Genomic DNA, 14,962 nt, shown 5'->3' with positions numbered 1-14,962 from the left:
ACACAATTATGTCTTGAGACTTGTGAATAGCACTCATTTTTCTCTAAGTGAGATATTAATTTCAACAAATGCAGCAACAGCTGTCTGATTGATTATGTATGAGATGCAGTACACATTACTGAGATAATCAGCCTGTTGGCACAGCAAAATAAACAGTGAGACCGTGAGGGAAATTAAATATGCTTTATACCTTCAGGGAAAAGAAACTACAGAAATTAGAAAAGAAAAAAGCTGCCATAACACCAGCTATTAACCAAATGTGTGATTCCACCCTTTAGTGGTGTAATATTGTTACATTTCAATGTGGCACCTCACTCTTGACATTTCACAACATCACTGAAAATAGTAAAAAATGATTGAGAGGACACATTTTTTTCCTTCACAGAAAATTAGGATGCTGCAGCTTCCTGCTGAACGTGTGATTTATTCCAAATATTTCATGCGGTCAGTTTGTTCGGGTAACGGGTTCAAGTGAATGTTATGGAACTAAAATGTACAGGTCTTTTCATAATCTATAATGGAAGACTCATGGATTTAATTTTTATTTTAATGATTATATTTCAAGGTAAATTTGAATTATAATGAGCTAAACACTTGTAGTGGGGTGTGTGTCGTGGTTAAAACGTCACCCTTATTAACTACGTGGCCAATGGGCTCTCTCCCTACCACAGTATATAAGTGGTCGTTAAGGCCTCTCACAATGCGTCATGGTCGAAAACCCACCCTTTCCTTTCGTTGCTACGGACTACAGAAGTACGTGTTTTCAGCTTTGTTGCTTAGTTGTGTGATGTTAGCGTTGTCCATTTACCATGCGATTTACTTGTTTAGTGTGACGCTGTTCTATCGAGACTGTGTGCAGGTGTGATGTGCTGCCCAATCTCAGTGCGCTGTGCCGTCAAGGCTCCCAACTGTGTAGCATGCTAGTTTAACGTAGCTCCGGTCGGAGCTCCAGCTGTCGTCGTCACAACTATTAAAGACGCTATCATGACTTTCGTATGTACCATCGTGAGTATCATGTCATCGGATCACGGTAGGTAAATCGTTCAGTTCTGTCATTTGAGCTAAACTATTTTGCATGCTTTCCAAATTGAGGTTGTAACACCTGTTCTTCGGGTCCTCGATTTTGCATGCGTTAAGGCGGGCCGAGTGAGATGTGGTCATATCGGTATATGACCACATCTCACTCGGCCCGCCTTAACGCATGCAAAATCGAGGATCAAATCGAATCCTGGTTGTTTTGATTTGCCTTTTTATCGTTTTGTTCTGTTTTGTTATTTTGCTTCGTGTTGGGTACTGTCCCTGAGATCGGTTTTCTGTCATCCAACTGTGTTGTAATGGTCTTTATCAGTTATGCTGATACTGCTATGTGGTAGTAGTGGCTTTGGTAAACTTGCTACTTGTAATCAGTTTGAGTGTGGGTTATCTGTTTTGTTTTTTTTGTGACGGTGAGCTTATCTTTGTTTTGTGTGTTTGTTTTTGATCCGTTTTGTGTATATTGTAATTGATTTTCGTGGGGTTTTTTTTCTTTTCTTTTCTTCTCCTCCTTGTAGGAGCTGAGTGCTTCCTGAGGCTGTGGGGGAGTTCTTTGCTGCACTTTTAGGCTTTACTTAATTAAGGGTTGTCATTATTGCTGTGTTTAGCAGTGAATTTGGTGGCTATGATTCTGATTATTGGGTGCTTTTCCCTTCCTTTTTTATTTATTTATTTTTTTTAAATGGCTGGTGGTGTCTATTAGCCTGCCCTTCATACAGGAAGCCTCAGTCCTCCTATGGTTGTTAACTTTCACTTGTGACTTTATTTGACCAATGCCTGACTGCTTTGGATGTTTCTTCTAAAATAATTCTTGGCCAGTCTTAAACTTAATTTTTTATTATTATTATTTTTTTTTTCCATTTTAAATAAATGGAAACCCAGCCTCTTGCCGGTTCTAAGTGGAATGTACTTGCACTTGCGTGTTCTTGGGTTATTTTCCCCGTTTTCTCGGGGTGGTATAGTTGGTATACTAACGAAACAAACGAGCTGCATAGCTACATGTAGTTGTAGAGCTAAACAAGCCACATTGCTGCAAGTGGTGCAGTTGGCAGGATCTCCATAGTATACAAATGAAAGGGGGGGGGGAAGCGAGCCACATTGCTACACCCTGTTGAATAGCTATTTATCTGAAACATGCATAGAGGCTGTTGTGAAAGACTTTACTATACATGCATACATACTAGAGATGTAATATCTGTGGGGCACAAATGGAACCCCAATCGTGGAATCACCAAGATTTTTGTCTGTATTAAGTTATTATGCAACTAACAATTCAAAGCTTTTGATACAGTGCTTACAATAAATAAAGGTATTCAGAAATGGTGGGAAATAAAGTTAACTTGCTATACACTGTGTGTGTGAGTGAAAACAATGAAGACCTCATTACTGACCCCATCAACAATCATATGAAAACAACATTTTGGCATCAGTGTGAAGTAAAATATTTTGAAAATTGCACAAACTGCAAATATTTCATGATATATTAAATAAAGGGGGAGGGGAGGAGAAAGGCTGCAGTTTTTATGAATTTCCAATTAATAATGTATTTTCAATCAGTAATTCAGGGAACTGTATGGTACTTTTAAAAAATAATAAATAAAAAAAAAAGTGAGGGTGCTAATTCTCTCTGCATGATCAGGAAATTTGAATGATACATCTTCCTACTGAACATATGACTTGTGGAATATTATAGGGCTGTGTTCAGGTAAGAGGTACAGTAAGGGTGTTACTTAGATTAGATGATTTGGATCAATACATCAGAAGGTTGTAAATTCAAATCCCAACATGTACAAGTTGCCACTGCTGGGCCTTTGAGCAAGGCCCTTAAATCCTCCATGGCTCAGTTATATTTAAAAAGAAAATGAGAAATGTCACTCTGGATAAGAGCATCTGCCAAATAAAATGTAAGTAACTCTATCAAATGACAAACCAGTGGTCTGTAATAAATAATTCATATTAGATGTGTAAACAGGCCGATAACCGATAGCTTTAACTTTAATAGTCTCTTTTTAATAATCTGTCGTCACTCATGAATTAATAGTAGCCCTACCCTTTGAGAATAATTGCCGTGCTCTCTTATTTTCCCTCACATTAACAATTTCCCTTTTATAAATAACCACTTAATTTACTGAGTGAACCAACATCCAACAAGATTTCAAATTGATTGTTTACCTACAGATGTGTGACAAAGGGAAGGGGGGCAAAAATAAAACATGAAAAATCATAGTATGTCCAAGACAAATTATCAACTGCTCTTGGGCAGTTGATAAACTCCTGGAACTGTACTGGAGCAAGGAACTCAGTTCTTCTTAAAGATTGTCATTCAGTAGGTGTTTTACTGAAGGGGTGAAAAAGCCCTGGACTGAATTTGGCTAGAAATGGTATAGGAAAGACATAATTGTAGGCAAGCCTCAAACTGTGTTCAACACCACTACCATTAACTACCCATGAATAGCAAACAATATCATGGTAGCTAGTTTAATATCATGCTTTATGTAAGTCAATTGTTTGATTGAGAAATTATGGAGAGCTGTGTGTGAGAGGGAAGACAGGGGCAGGATAACATTGGTCTCACAGGTTTGAGTCTCACACTAAGCATAAATCAGTCATTTCTCACCGTTCACTGGAAAGTGAAAGTAGTGCGGTAGTGTTTAAAATTACATCACTATTAGTGTTGCGTGATTCTTCAAAACATATTTATGCTATCATTGCCTCAGACAAATTACAAATGGCAGGCATAACATGTTTTGATATGAATTTTGAGGGGTGCCCTGAAAGCTGTTGCTAAGTCCATGAAAACGTCAACACTCAGAATACATAACTAATGCTGTACGAGGAATCCACCTGAGGAGGCAAGTTGGCAATCGGTTTGAAGCATGGCATTTTAATTATTTAGTTAGCTTTCTTGGTACAATTAATCATTTTGCTCAAAGCTTGGTCTTTTAAAGTATAGCTATGCAGAGTGACTTATGCCAGTGGCCGGAGCGGTGGATGTAAGTACAGAGAGCCCTTACTGGACACAGCAGGTGCATCCTCTCTTGTTCCGGTGTGAGGAAGGGATGAGGGCAGAAAGCCTGCAACACCACAGGGTGGGCAGCCGATATATCCACTTACAGGAAGGCCTTGGCTAATCCAAGGGCACGGTCAAGGCAGGAAGGGGCAACAGAGAGAGCTTGTAGATCTCCCACTCGCATGAGAGCTGTCAGGGCCAGTAGAAGAGCTACCTTTTAGAGTTAGAAGCTTCTCAGAGGCTGACTCTAAGGGCTCAAATGGGGCCCCTGACAGACCTTCCAAGACCACAGAAAGGTCCCAGGAAGGTATGCGCAGCCTGCAGATGGGCCTCAGCCGCCTGACACCACGCATGAACCTCAAAGTTAGAGGATGTTGCCCCACAGAGGCTCCATCAACAGGGGCGTGGCCACGTAAACCCTGATTGTAGAAGCAGCCAACCCTGCTGAGAAACATTCTTGTAGGAACTCCAGGACTGTAGCTATTGCGCAGTTCACTGGGTCTAGTTAACGTTCCTCACACCACAAGACAAAAAGCCGCCACTTGAGTGCATACAATTTACTTGTGGATGGTGCTCTAGCGTTTAACATGGTCTCTACAACCTCAGTTGTGAGAACAAAATCTATGAGCTGGTGCCCCTCAGGGGCCAGACCCACATTTTCCACAGTTCTGGCCGAGGGTGATAAATCAGCCCTCCGGCTTGAGACAATAGATCCCTGTGGATGGGAATCTCCCAAGGAGTACCGCTGAGCAGGGAAATTATCTCCGAGAACCATATTCAAGCTGCCCATTAAGGTGCTACTAGCAGCAGACGTAGACGGTCTTGGCGAATTCTTGCTAGAACTTGTGGGAGCAGAACGATCGGGGGAAAAGCATATAGACGTGACCTCAGCCACATGTGCACCCCAGCCCATGAGGGACGCATCTGTCATTACCGTCTTGCGGTAAGGAGAGGCCCCTAGAGTGTGACCTGAGGCTAGAAACTGCTTGCACCTTCAAATACTCAAAGCATGTAGGCATCACCACATGACACTGATTACTCTCAGAGATTTCCTCCTCGGATGAAACCCCCAACTTTTCAGCCACCACTGAAGCAGTCTAATTTGCAATAGGCCCAACGGTATGACGTTGGCTGCTGCTGCCAAAAGGCCCAACAGTCTCTTGTAGAGACTGGAGGGGATGCCCAGACCTAGCTTTATCTTGCTCAAAGTTGATAGTATCGATCCTACATGTGTTGGGGATAGAAACGCCCTCATCGTAGTAGAATCCCATATAACCCCTAGAAAAGTTGTCCTCTGCACTGGAGAAAGCATACTTTTCTTGAGCTTCAACCTGAGCCCCAAGCTCCTCATGTGGGCGAGAACAACATCTCGATGTTGAACCGCCTGTTCCCTGGATTGTGCTAGAATTAACCAGTCGGCCAGGTAGTTTAGTACACAGATGCCCTGGAGTCGCAAGGGAGCCAGAGCAGCATCCATGCACTTTGTGAAGGTGCGAGGGGATAAAGCTAGCCCAAAGGGAAGAACCTGAAATTGGTATGTGTTGTCTCCAAACGCAAACTTCAGGAACTTCCTGTGACTGGGCGATATTCCTATGTGGAAATATGCATCTTTCAGATCTATCGTCACAAACCAGTCCTCAGACTGAATCTGTGGCACGATAAGTTTGAACATCAGCATCTTGAACCTGTATGTCCGAAGAGTACGGTTCAGATGACGCAGATCTAAAATTGGCCACATACTCCCATCTTTTTTGCAGACCAGGAAATAATGGCTGTAAAAACCTCCCTCCCATAGGTAACGGGGTACATGTTCTATGGCCCCTTTGTCCAAAAGGGAACTTACGCTGACATTGGCTCTGCTCTGTGCTGACAACTGTGGTGAGGACACCTCTGAACCGAGGGGGGGTCGAGCTCTGAACTGGACCCGGTAACAATTTTCTATGGTAGACAGAACCCATGGAGACACATTTGGCAGTAGTTTCCATGCTGCCAAATGGTCTTTCAGTGATGTTAGCGTTTCCAAATCTCGTTGGAGGGAAAGCCTCAGATTTCCGTCGCCCTGTGACAGCTCACTGACCAGAGAAGGCTAAAAACGTGGGATGGCCTTGGCCAGGGCAGGCCCTACAGTAGTACTGGGGCTATCTGCCCTAAGAACCTCATGTCCCCTGATACGTCCCTCTGTGGCCCATCAGGACCGTTCCTTCCTTGCCTGTTTTGCTTTTATGATCATTCTTAGATCAGGCTTCTTAGCAGGCTGTGGCTGTGGCTGCCCGGTCCCCCTGGCTTTCTGCGGGGGGAGGCGGGTCGCCACACTCGCCTTCTGTGCCTCCCTCGCACTAGCGTTGGCCCGGGCTCCACTCATGGAGGCCCAGGTGAACTCAACACGACGGGGAAGGAACTGGCTGAATGCCGCCGTTTGCTGTTTTGCCTCGCGAAACCTGTCGGCGATGGCATTAACTGCGCCGCCAAACAGGCCGGTAGGTTTAACAGGGATGTTCAGCAAGGAGACTTTATCTTTGTCCCCCATCCCTGAACGGTTTAGCCATAGGCTGATTTGACGGGCCGTTGGTTTGGTCGCCCAGAGAGATAAATCTGTGGCGCGGCGCAGCTCTGCCACTGCCTCAGGCCCAATTCCCTTCCCAGTATCGAGCTCACTCAGGAGGTCTGCTTGGTAGGCCTGCAACACTGTCATTGTATGCAGTGACCCACAAGCAAGACCCACTGCCGCATAGGCTTTGCCCACCAATGCCGAGCTGGCCTTACATGGCTTAGAAGGTAACGTTGGCCTCCCTAAATTACCTGCCGTTGATGGAGAGAGGTGGCTCACAAGCGCCTCCTCCACCTTTGGCATCGCTAAATAGCCGTGCTGCTCACTCCCCATGACAGCTGAGTAATCAGACGTTGCGGATTTATAAACACGGCTAGTGTATGGTGTTCTCCAGAAGCGTGATATCTCATCATGCACTTCTGGAAAAAAGGGGAGTTTTCTGCGGTGTGAGGGAGCTTTATATTTATTTTCACTGGAGAGGAAGCGCTCATCCAGCCTGCTATGAGCCACTTCCTCTTCCCCGGGCCAGTCTATATTCAACTTTTCAACTGCCCTAGTAATCACCTCAAACAGCTCTTTATATGCTTGAGAGCTGCTGTCGGTTTTTGGTGCAATAGCACCTTCTACCTCGGAGTCAGCGAGGGTGTTCTGGCTTTCCATAGGGGAAGGAGGAGTCGCGATGCGAGCTCCAAAGTGAGGCGGAGAGCCGGACCCGGAAGACAAAGCAAGAGATAGAGCAGCGCTCCGGCTCCTCTTCCAAATCCATACGAGAACCCCACGACCTTAGCCGGCTGGCTGCCTTGGCAATGGCTGGCCCAGATCTGCGAGGCTCTGAAAATCAACTCCCTTCGGACAAGAAGAGAGCGAGTCGAGAGCGGAGCTGCCTAATCGTAAAATGTTACACAAGCAACAGATGTGCGGTCTCGCTGAAGATAATAAGGCTGGCGGCGTGGTTCACACGTGCCATATATATATCTTGCGACACGCTTAATTGCCACGTCACCTGATTATGGCAGGCCTATAAGTAGAGGCATGATTTTACACAAGCTTCAGATACCGCAAGGGCACTTCCCATACTGTTATGCTAAATGCAACGTCTAAGTTCCCTCTGAAAGGGAACCTTTTGTTACTTCCCACATCTGCTGATCGACCACTTATTTACGACCTTTCTCTTAAACACCCGAAATGTTCACAGCAATAACCCCAGTGTTTCATTAACAGTTACCGAGTTAATGGATAAACTTGTAAATACTAAACGTGTCATGTTAAAACTGGGGATTTTACTTAGATCCCCACATAAAACCACACATAAAATGCTCTCACGTACACTTCCTTATACCTAGATAGAGAAAGCACTTGATCTGGAGAAAATGGTAACTGAAGATTGAGTAATATCTTGATGTTCCTCTTTTTTCTTCCACATGAGGAAAAGTTCACGCTAAGAGCTTCTAAGAGTTCAAAAAATTGCTAATAGGCTCAGCTGTTATAGGAAACAGTATCTCAAAAAAGAGGCAAAAAATCGGGAATGTTTTATCCTACGTGGTTCATTTTAGGTGTAGGATTAGATATTAGAAAAGAGAAATTTATATCATGCCATCTCTAGTAGTATTTCTTGGTGGAGGATATGGGGGCATTTGGCTGGTCCTCACTAGGAAAAGTGTTCTTTCTTTTTTTTTTTTTAACAAATCTGGTCATTTGTCCTCCACATCAAAATAACGTTTATGCTTAACTCTAATCCTAGGGCTACAATGAACCATGTATAGTAAAATATTCTGGATCTTTTAGTTCTTTGAGGTACCATGTACTATAAAAGCCTGGCCTTTTAGCAAGTCATCTTAACGCTGAGAAGCTCGTACTCTGAACTCGTGTTAAAATGGAAAATCAGGATATTACTCAACAGTCTTCAGTAATCACTTTATCGTATGCAGTTCTTTCTTTTTCTGGATAAAAGGAAGTGTATATTTATTTGTATGGTGTATGGAGTCAGCTGATGTAACACCAAGCTTCCTGCAATATTAATAAGCTCTCACTTTGTTTCTCTCACTCTCGTGCTCTCTCTCACGCTCTCTCTCGGGCTCACCATCTCGCTCTCTCTCTCTCACTCTGAGCTAAATGTAGAGCAGCTGGAAAGAAGCCAAGCCTTGAGTGCTATTTTCATTCTGTTTTTTTTGTTTGTTTGTTTTTTTGTAGCACAAGCCTTCAACTAAAAGCACACAGGCAATCTCACCCTGAGTCCGGTGCAAGCAGAACTAAAATACCATCAGTAAGTAAAATCAGTTTGTGATTTGAGGCAGATACTTTAAGAGTTCTTACTTTCTGACTTGAGTGAAGACTTTTACTGCAGGAAAGATGTAAGTGAGCGCTTGCATATTTAGTGACATGTTCTGAATGACAGCAGCAGCAGGAAGTGCTAGTGTGATGTTGTCCGGTCTCCTGAAACAGTCTTTAAAGATGGCACTCCCATCTGAAACACAATCACAACACAAACACATATATATACAATCAGTACACTGCGGGTTTGTTTCAACAATAATGGAAAAAGAAGAGGAATAAAACACTTGCACATGCTGTTATTGGAAAATAATCAACTATGACATGGTAATGGTGACTCTGCTTCACGTCAGGTGATACAACACCGTTGTTGATTATTTTCCTAAAACAGCATGTCCCGAAGTGTTTTATTCCTCTTATACCACGGTGATCTGTTAACAATTGAAGCTTTTTATAGCTTTTTATTCCCCTCGTTCTTTTCCTTCCTCCTTCTGGTTGCCCTCGTATGGCCCCTTCCACCCTTAATCATGTAGGTTAATTGATTGCTGGTTGTCTCATTAGCGCCGTATAAGAAGAAGGATATTCAGGTGGGGCACGGCACCCTCTTGTTATCTTTTGTAGTGTAGTGTAATGTAGTTTAGTGGCACAAGCTTGGCTGCTGCATTGAAGCTCGCTTCTCTTTCCAATCCATATTCACGTTGTGTCCTTTACTTGGCTGGTTAAACTTTGTTACTGCCAGATTAATCCCTGGGTATTTCTTCGTGAAAAGCAAGAGGTACTTTAACAGGCGGTGAGCTTCTTATACAGCTTCATGCACCATGTGCTTTGCTCTAAGCCATTTGTCCTATCTGTCTGAGAGTTGTACCTTGGATTCAGCCATTGTTCACTGTACGCAGCCTTGACATGGCCGTTTGGCTCCTTCTTCAACTTCAACACTCGTAAAGTGTGCTGGTACTGCTGCTTTGCTGACCTTACTTGCTTGCAGATTCATCTTGCTCTGATAAGTTTCATTGTAACTCCTTCTTGCTTGCCAAGTTGCTCTACTGCACTCACTACACACTTTTAATTGCTGTATCAAGTGGCTGTACTGTGGCTGTTCGCATAAACAGCGGTCGAATACATCACATACCTGGGCTTCGGGGTGCGCTGGTTGGCCTTTTTGGCTACCTAATGTGCATTATGTTTTCCTTAACTGCATCAAGCACATATCCTGTTATATATGTGTTATGACAGTGGTGGCTCAGTGGTTAAAGGCTCTGGGTTACTGCTCAGAAGGTCAGGAGTTCAAGCCCCAGTACTGCCAAGCTACCACGGTTGGGCCCTTGAGCAAGGCTCTTAACCCTCAACTGCTCAGTTGTGTAAATGAGACAAATGTAAGTTGCTCTGTATAATGGTGTAAATGTAATTTTCTGTTCATGGGATGATGTGATTTTGTCCCATTATTGCTTAGGATTTCTTTACTTATTTTATTTTCTGTTTTCTTTGTATTGGATGCACTTTTGGTTTTGTTATTTTGTTTTGTGAGCATCTGTTTAATTTTGGATTCCTGTCTCCCCCTTTGAGAAAAATGTTGTTTATTTTTTTTAATTCTTCAGCATAGTTTAGTCAAAATGCTTCCCTGGAAAACTATTTTTAATTCAATTAAATTCAATTTTATTTGTATAGCGCTTTTTACAATAGACATTGTCTCAAAGCAGCTTTACAGAAATATCAACATGGTATACAGATATTAAAGGTGCAAATTTATCCCAACTGAGCAAGACACTGAGTGGAGACGGTGGCAAGGAAAAACTCCCTAAGATGTTTCAAGAGGAAGAAACCTTGAGAGGAACCCGACTCAGAAGGGAAGCCATCCTCATCTGGGTAACAACAGATAATGTGAAAAAGTTCATTATTGACTGTATTGTATTGACTGTATTATTGATTGAAGTCTGTAGTTAATGCCTGCGCTGTTTGTTTAGACACTAAACTTTAGTGTATAATTGTGTTATGATGCGCTTTTTACTCTCAGCTGTGTGTCTGAGGCAGTGTGACAGGGAGGATCCTCTGCACTGCTGCTTGGTGAAGATCTACTGCATGTAGTCACGTGCATTAGCAGAAGTTACCAAGATAAATGGAAATGGAGCACAGACACACCAGCACAGTAACATTAATAGAGGGATGCTTAGAGCATATTTCTAATGCTTTGCTTTACTTGCTTTTATTGAAATGTTTCATAAAGTGTGTTGCATAAAATGCAAGAAAGCAAGAAAGAACAGGGTACATTCTCTAAGTCTGCAATACCCCCTTAGTAAAATCTAAGTCTAAAATATTTATGAAAATATACCAAATATATATGATTAATGAAAAAAGAAAATCAATTATGCAATTTTGATAAAGTGCTGGCTGTGTGGCAGTCAATAAAGGGGGACACTACAATATTGAGCCTTTTCCTGTCTTTCACCACAGACCTGCAAAGCACATTTAGAGAAGCGGATGTTTTATAGCGCTAAACCGCTAACTTACTGACACATTTTAGCAGTGTTAGAGCTGTGGTAAAATGGCAGCAAAACACTGTAGACATTCTGAAAATAGTTCTGAGCAGATATACAGTATATATGGTGTTGCTCATGGATGATCATTTTACGGCTATATCCACCAACCGTGTGCAAACAAATGCAATTGAACTGCTACAGTGGAAATAAAATGTAGAGCTTTCGATGTGTAATATTAAAATAGATAAGTAATGAAGAAATATAAACTGACAAGATGATACATATAAATGTAAAAAATAAAAAAATATCAGGACATGGCAAAGGAATAGTATAGATCAACAGTTAATCCCAATAATTTTCTACATTTTTGCATAAATATGACCTAAAACAACATCAGATTTTCACACAGAAGTCCTAAAAGTAGATAGAAAGATGGCTAGTGTATGCTGTTCACATGTTTGAACAAATGAGACAAAATATTATACTTGGTCATTTATTTGTTGAGGGAAATAATTCAATGTTACATATCTGTGAATGGCAAAAATATGTTAACATTTGCTTTCAGTACCTGGTGTGACCCCCTCATGCGGCAATAACTGCAACTAAACATTTCTGGTAACTTGATCAGTCCTGCACATCGACTTGGAGGAATTTTAGCCCGTTCCTCAGTACAGAACAGCTTAAATTCTGGGATGTTGGTGGGTTTCCTCACATGAACTGCTTGCTTCAGATCCTTCCACAACATTTCTATTGGATTAAGTTCAGGACTCTGACTTTGACATGGCCATTCCAAAACATTAACTTTATTCTTATTGACCCATTCTTTGGTAGAACGACTTGTGTGCTTAGGGTCATTGTATTGCTGCATGACCTACTTTCTCTTGAGATTCAGTTCACGGACAGATGTCCTAACATTTTCTTTTAGAAATCGCTGGTGTAATTCAGAATTCATTGTTCCATCAATGATGGCAAGCCGTCCAGATGCAGCAAAACATGCCCAAACCATGATACTACCACCACGTTTCACAGATGGGAGAAGGTTCTTACAGTGTTTTCCTTTCTCCAAACATAGCACATCATTTAAACCTAAAAGTTCTACTTTGGTCTCAACTGTCCACAAAATATTTTTCAAACAGCCTTCAAGCATTTTCTAGCGTTTTCTACATTTTTGCATAAATATGACCTAAAACATCAGATTTTCACACAAGTCTTGATCTTTATAAAACCTACTTGATCTACTTGATCGCAAGCTACTTGATTTTTTTTAAAACTGCAGAAGGGCAGCAATGTTCATTTTGGAGAGCATTGGCTTTCTCCTTGCAACCCTGCCATGCATACCAATGTTGTTCAGTGTTCTCTGATGGTGGACACATGAACATTAACATTAATCCAATGTGAGAGGGTCTTTAGTTGCTTATAAGTTACCCTGGATTCCTTTGTGACCTTGCAGACTATTACACATCTTGCCCTTGGAGTGATGTTTGTTTGTCTTGGGTAACACTGGTCTTGAATTTCCTCCATTTGTACACAATATGTCTGACTATGGATTGGTGGACTGGACTGAGACTGGACTGATACACACGCGCGCGCACACACAAACACCTTAGAGATTGTTTTGTAACCATAACTCTTTTTCTGAGGTCCTCAGAAATCTCATTTGTTTGTGCCATGATACACTTCTACAAACGTGTTGTGAAGATCAGACTTCTTTATGTAACCCTGTAGAAAATACAAGATTAAGTTTCCTTTTGTTTTGTACGAATTTAAATACACAGACACTGTATTTTTGGAATTTTGTATTTCCATGTTAAATAATTGTATGTACAAATGCATGTGGAAAAGATTGCTACTTTGTTCTACGAAAATGATAAATGATTTTATATCTTTCATATTTTCTGTTTCTAGGTTAAAATGTTAGCCAATCAATGGGAAAGGCGAGAGGTCAGGGGAGGAGGCAAATCCTGCGTAAGGAAAAGTCACGCTCTCTTTCGGCTGCAGGCGAGACACGGAGAAGATCACACTGGAGAACAGTAAAGTGATTAATGCTACTTTTCGTGCTTAAGTAATACTTAATGGTTGTCAGACCGATAACCTATTCACTACTTTGCATGCGGAAGAATTCGGTATCACATAGAGAAATTTTCAAAATGAATTTGTCGGAATAGCTCAGCTAATAGTATTGCCTGAAAAGTTAGCAACTCGGAAGCTGGGACTGTGTTAGGCTAACTGGCTTCGTCAACCAATGAGTTGCCTCTGAGGAACAAGACTGTGGGACTAACCGGAGGAAGACGGCCTGCTGTTTGAACTGATACGCGAACTACAGCATCGCGTGAGCAACTGCACACACCGAGAGCGCACGAGCAGGGCTGCAGTGACGGTGCATGGACCCTCTCTGGGCATGGACATCCCCATCAACCTTGTGAGTGAATTTGTTTGGTTTTGTTGTGCGATTCGCATGAAGTGGCCAATACAGTTTTAAGGCCTCAACGTCCCCAAGCTACGATTCAGGCCTGCATCAGGAACATTGGTGTGTGTGGGGTTTATAGAAATTCTGGTGTGCCGGCTTAGGTAGGCTATTGTTTTGGGCCCATAGGTTAAAGGGTATAACTGAAAACTGCTTGTTTTATGCATATACATGGGGTTATATGTAACCTGTTGATTTAGTAATGGTATTGATTTAAAAACCTCAGAAAAAGGATACGTTATACATTTTACATATACATTTTAGCCTGTGTTGTATTTGCAATTGTTTGATATCCATGAGAGCAGAGTATTTTTCTGATTTTTTTTAAACAAAAGATCAAACAGTTAAACAATAAAGACAATTTTTCACAGCCTTCTTTGCTCATATTTACCAACGGTGCCAATGTCAGTGGAGGGCACTGTATATAATATTTGGTGTAATCAGACTTTGATAGAATTGTGTATTCGTTCATGGGTGCATGCTTGCAAAAGCAAGTGTGTGAGTTTTAATATCAGCTGTAGATTGCCATTTGTATTACGGCTCAACCTTTAAGAAAAATATGTGACTAATGACAATGAACAGTTTACAAATACAAAAGTAACACACAAACTCTGTACAACGGACAAAGCCCTTTTAACTGTAATATAAAGTTTCTACAGCTTATTGATGTTTTTTCTTTAGCGTTCTTTCTTTCTTGATTAAGAAATTACTCTATAGGTAACATTTAGCCCAGTGGTGCTCTTTAACACTTGCTGTGTGCTCTTTAACACTTCATTTAATGTGTTGCATGAAACCGCTGACAGCAGAATGTGCTAAAGCGGAACAGAAATGCAGAAGGACAGAACATCTAACCCCAGTTTGTATAATATCTAATGTCAAACTATTTGAAAGCTTTTAGGTTAATATTAGCTGAAATCCTCTTATTGATCATTATTTGCAACCACATACCATGGTAAATCAGTGACTGTGGATCTCACATGAAGTCACATGATCTACAGCTATCATCAGTGTATTTAGCTTGTGATAGAAAGTCAGTATTCAGTGTGTTTGTGTGTGTGTGTGTGTGTGTGTGTGTGTGTGTGTGTGTGTGTGTGTGTGTGTGTGTGCATAATTCTATAATATCTACAAACATGTTCAGCCTTTAATGTATAAATATGAGTCAT

General features: G+C 41.6%; 1 long non-coding RNA gene across 1 annotated transcript; it reads left to right on the top strand.

The window, feature by feature from the left end:
* Positions 1-690: 690 nt before the first annotated feature.
* LOC108255317 (uncharacterized) lies at positions 691-14,752 on the top strand. Its single transcript, XR_001810071.3, has 3 exons — positions 691-753; positions 829-1,030; positions 13,241-14,752. It is a non-coding gene; the product is annotated as an uncharacterized LOC108255317 (long non-coding RNA).
* Positions 14,753-14,962: the final 210 nt, after the last annotated feature.

The sequence above is a fragment of the Ictalurus punctatus genome, chromosome 22, assembly GCF_001660625.3.
Source record: "Ictalurus punctatus breed USDA103 chromosome 22, Coco_2.0, whole genome shotgun sequence".
NCBI lineage: Eukaryota > Metazoa > Chordata > Actinopteri > Siluriformes > Ictaluridae > Ictalurus > Ictalurus punctatus.
The sequence above is the reverse complement of the archived record's forward strand: the minus strand, read 5'-3'. Positions and strand labels throughout refer to the sequence as shown.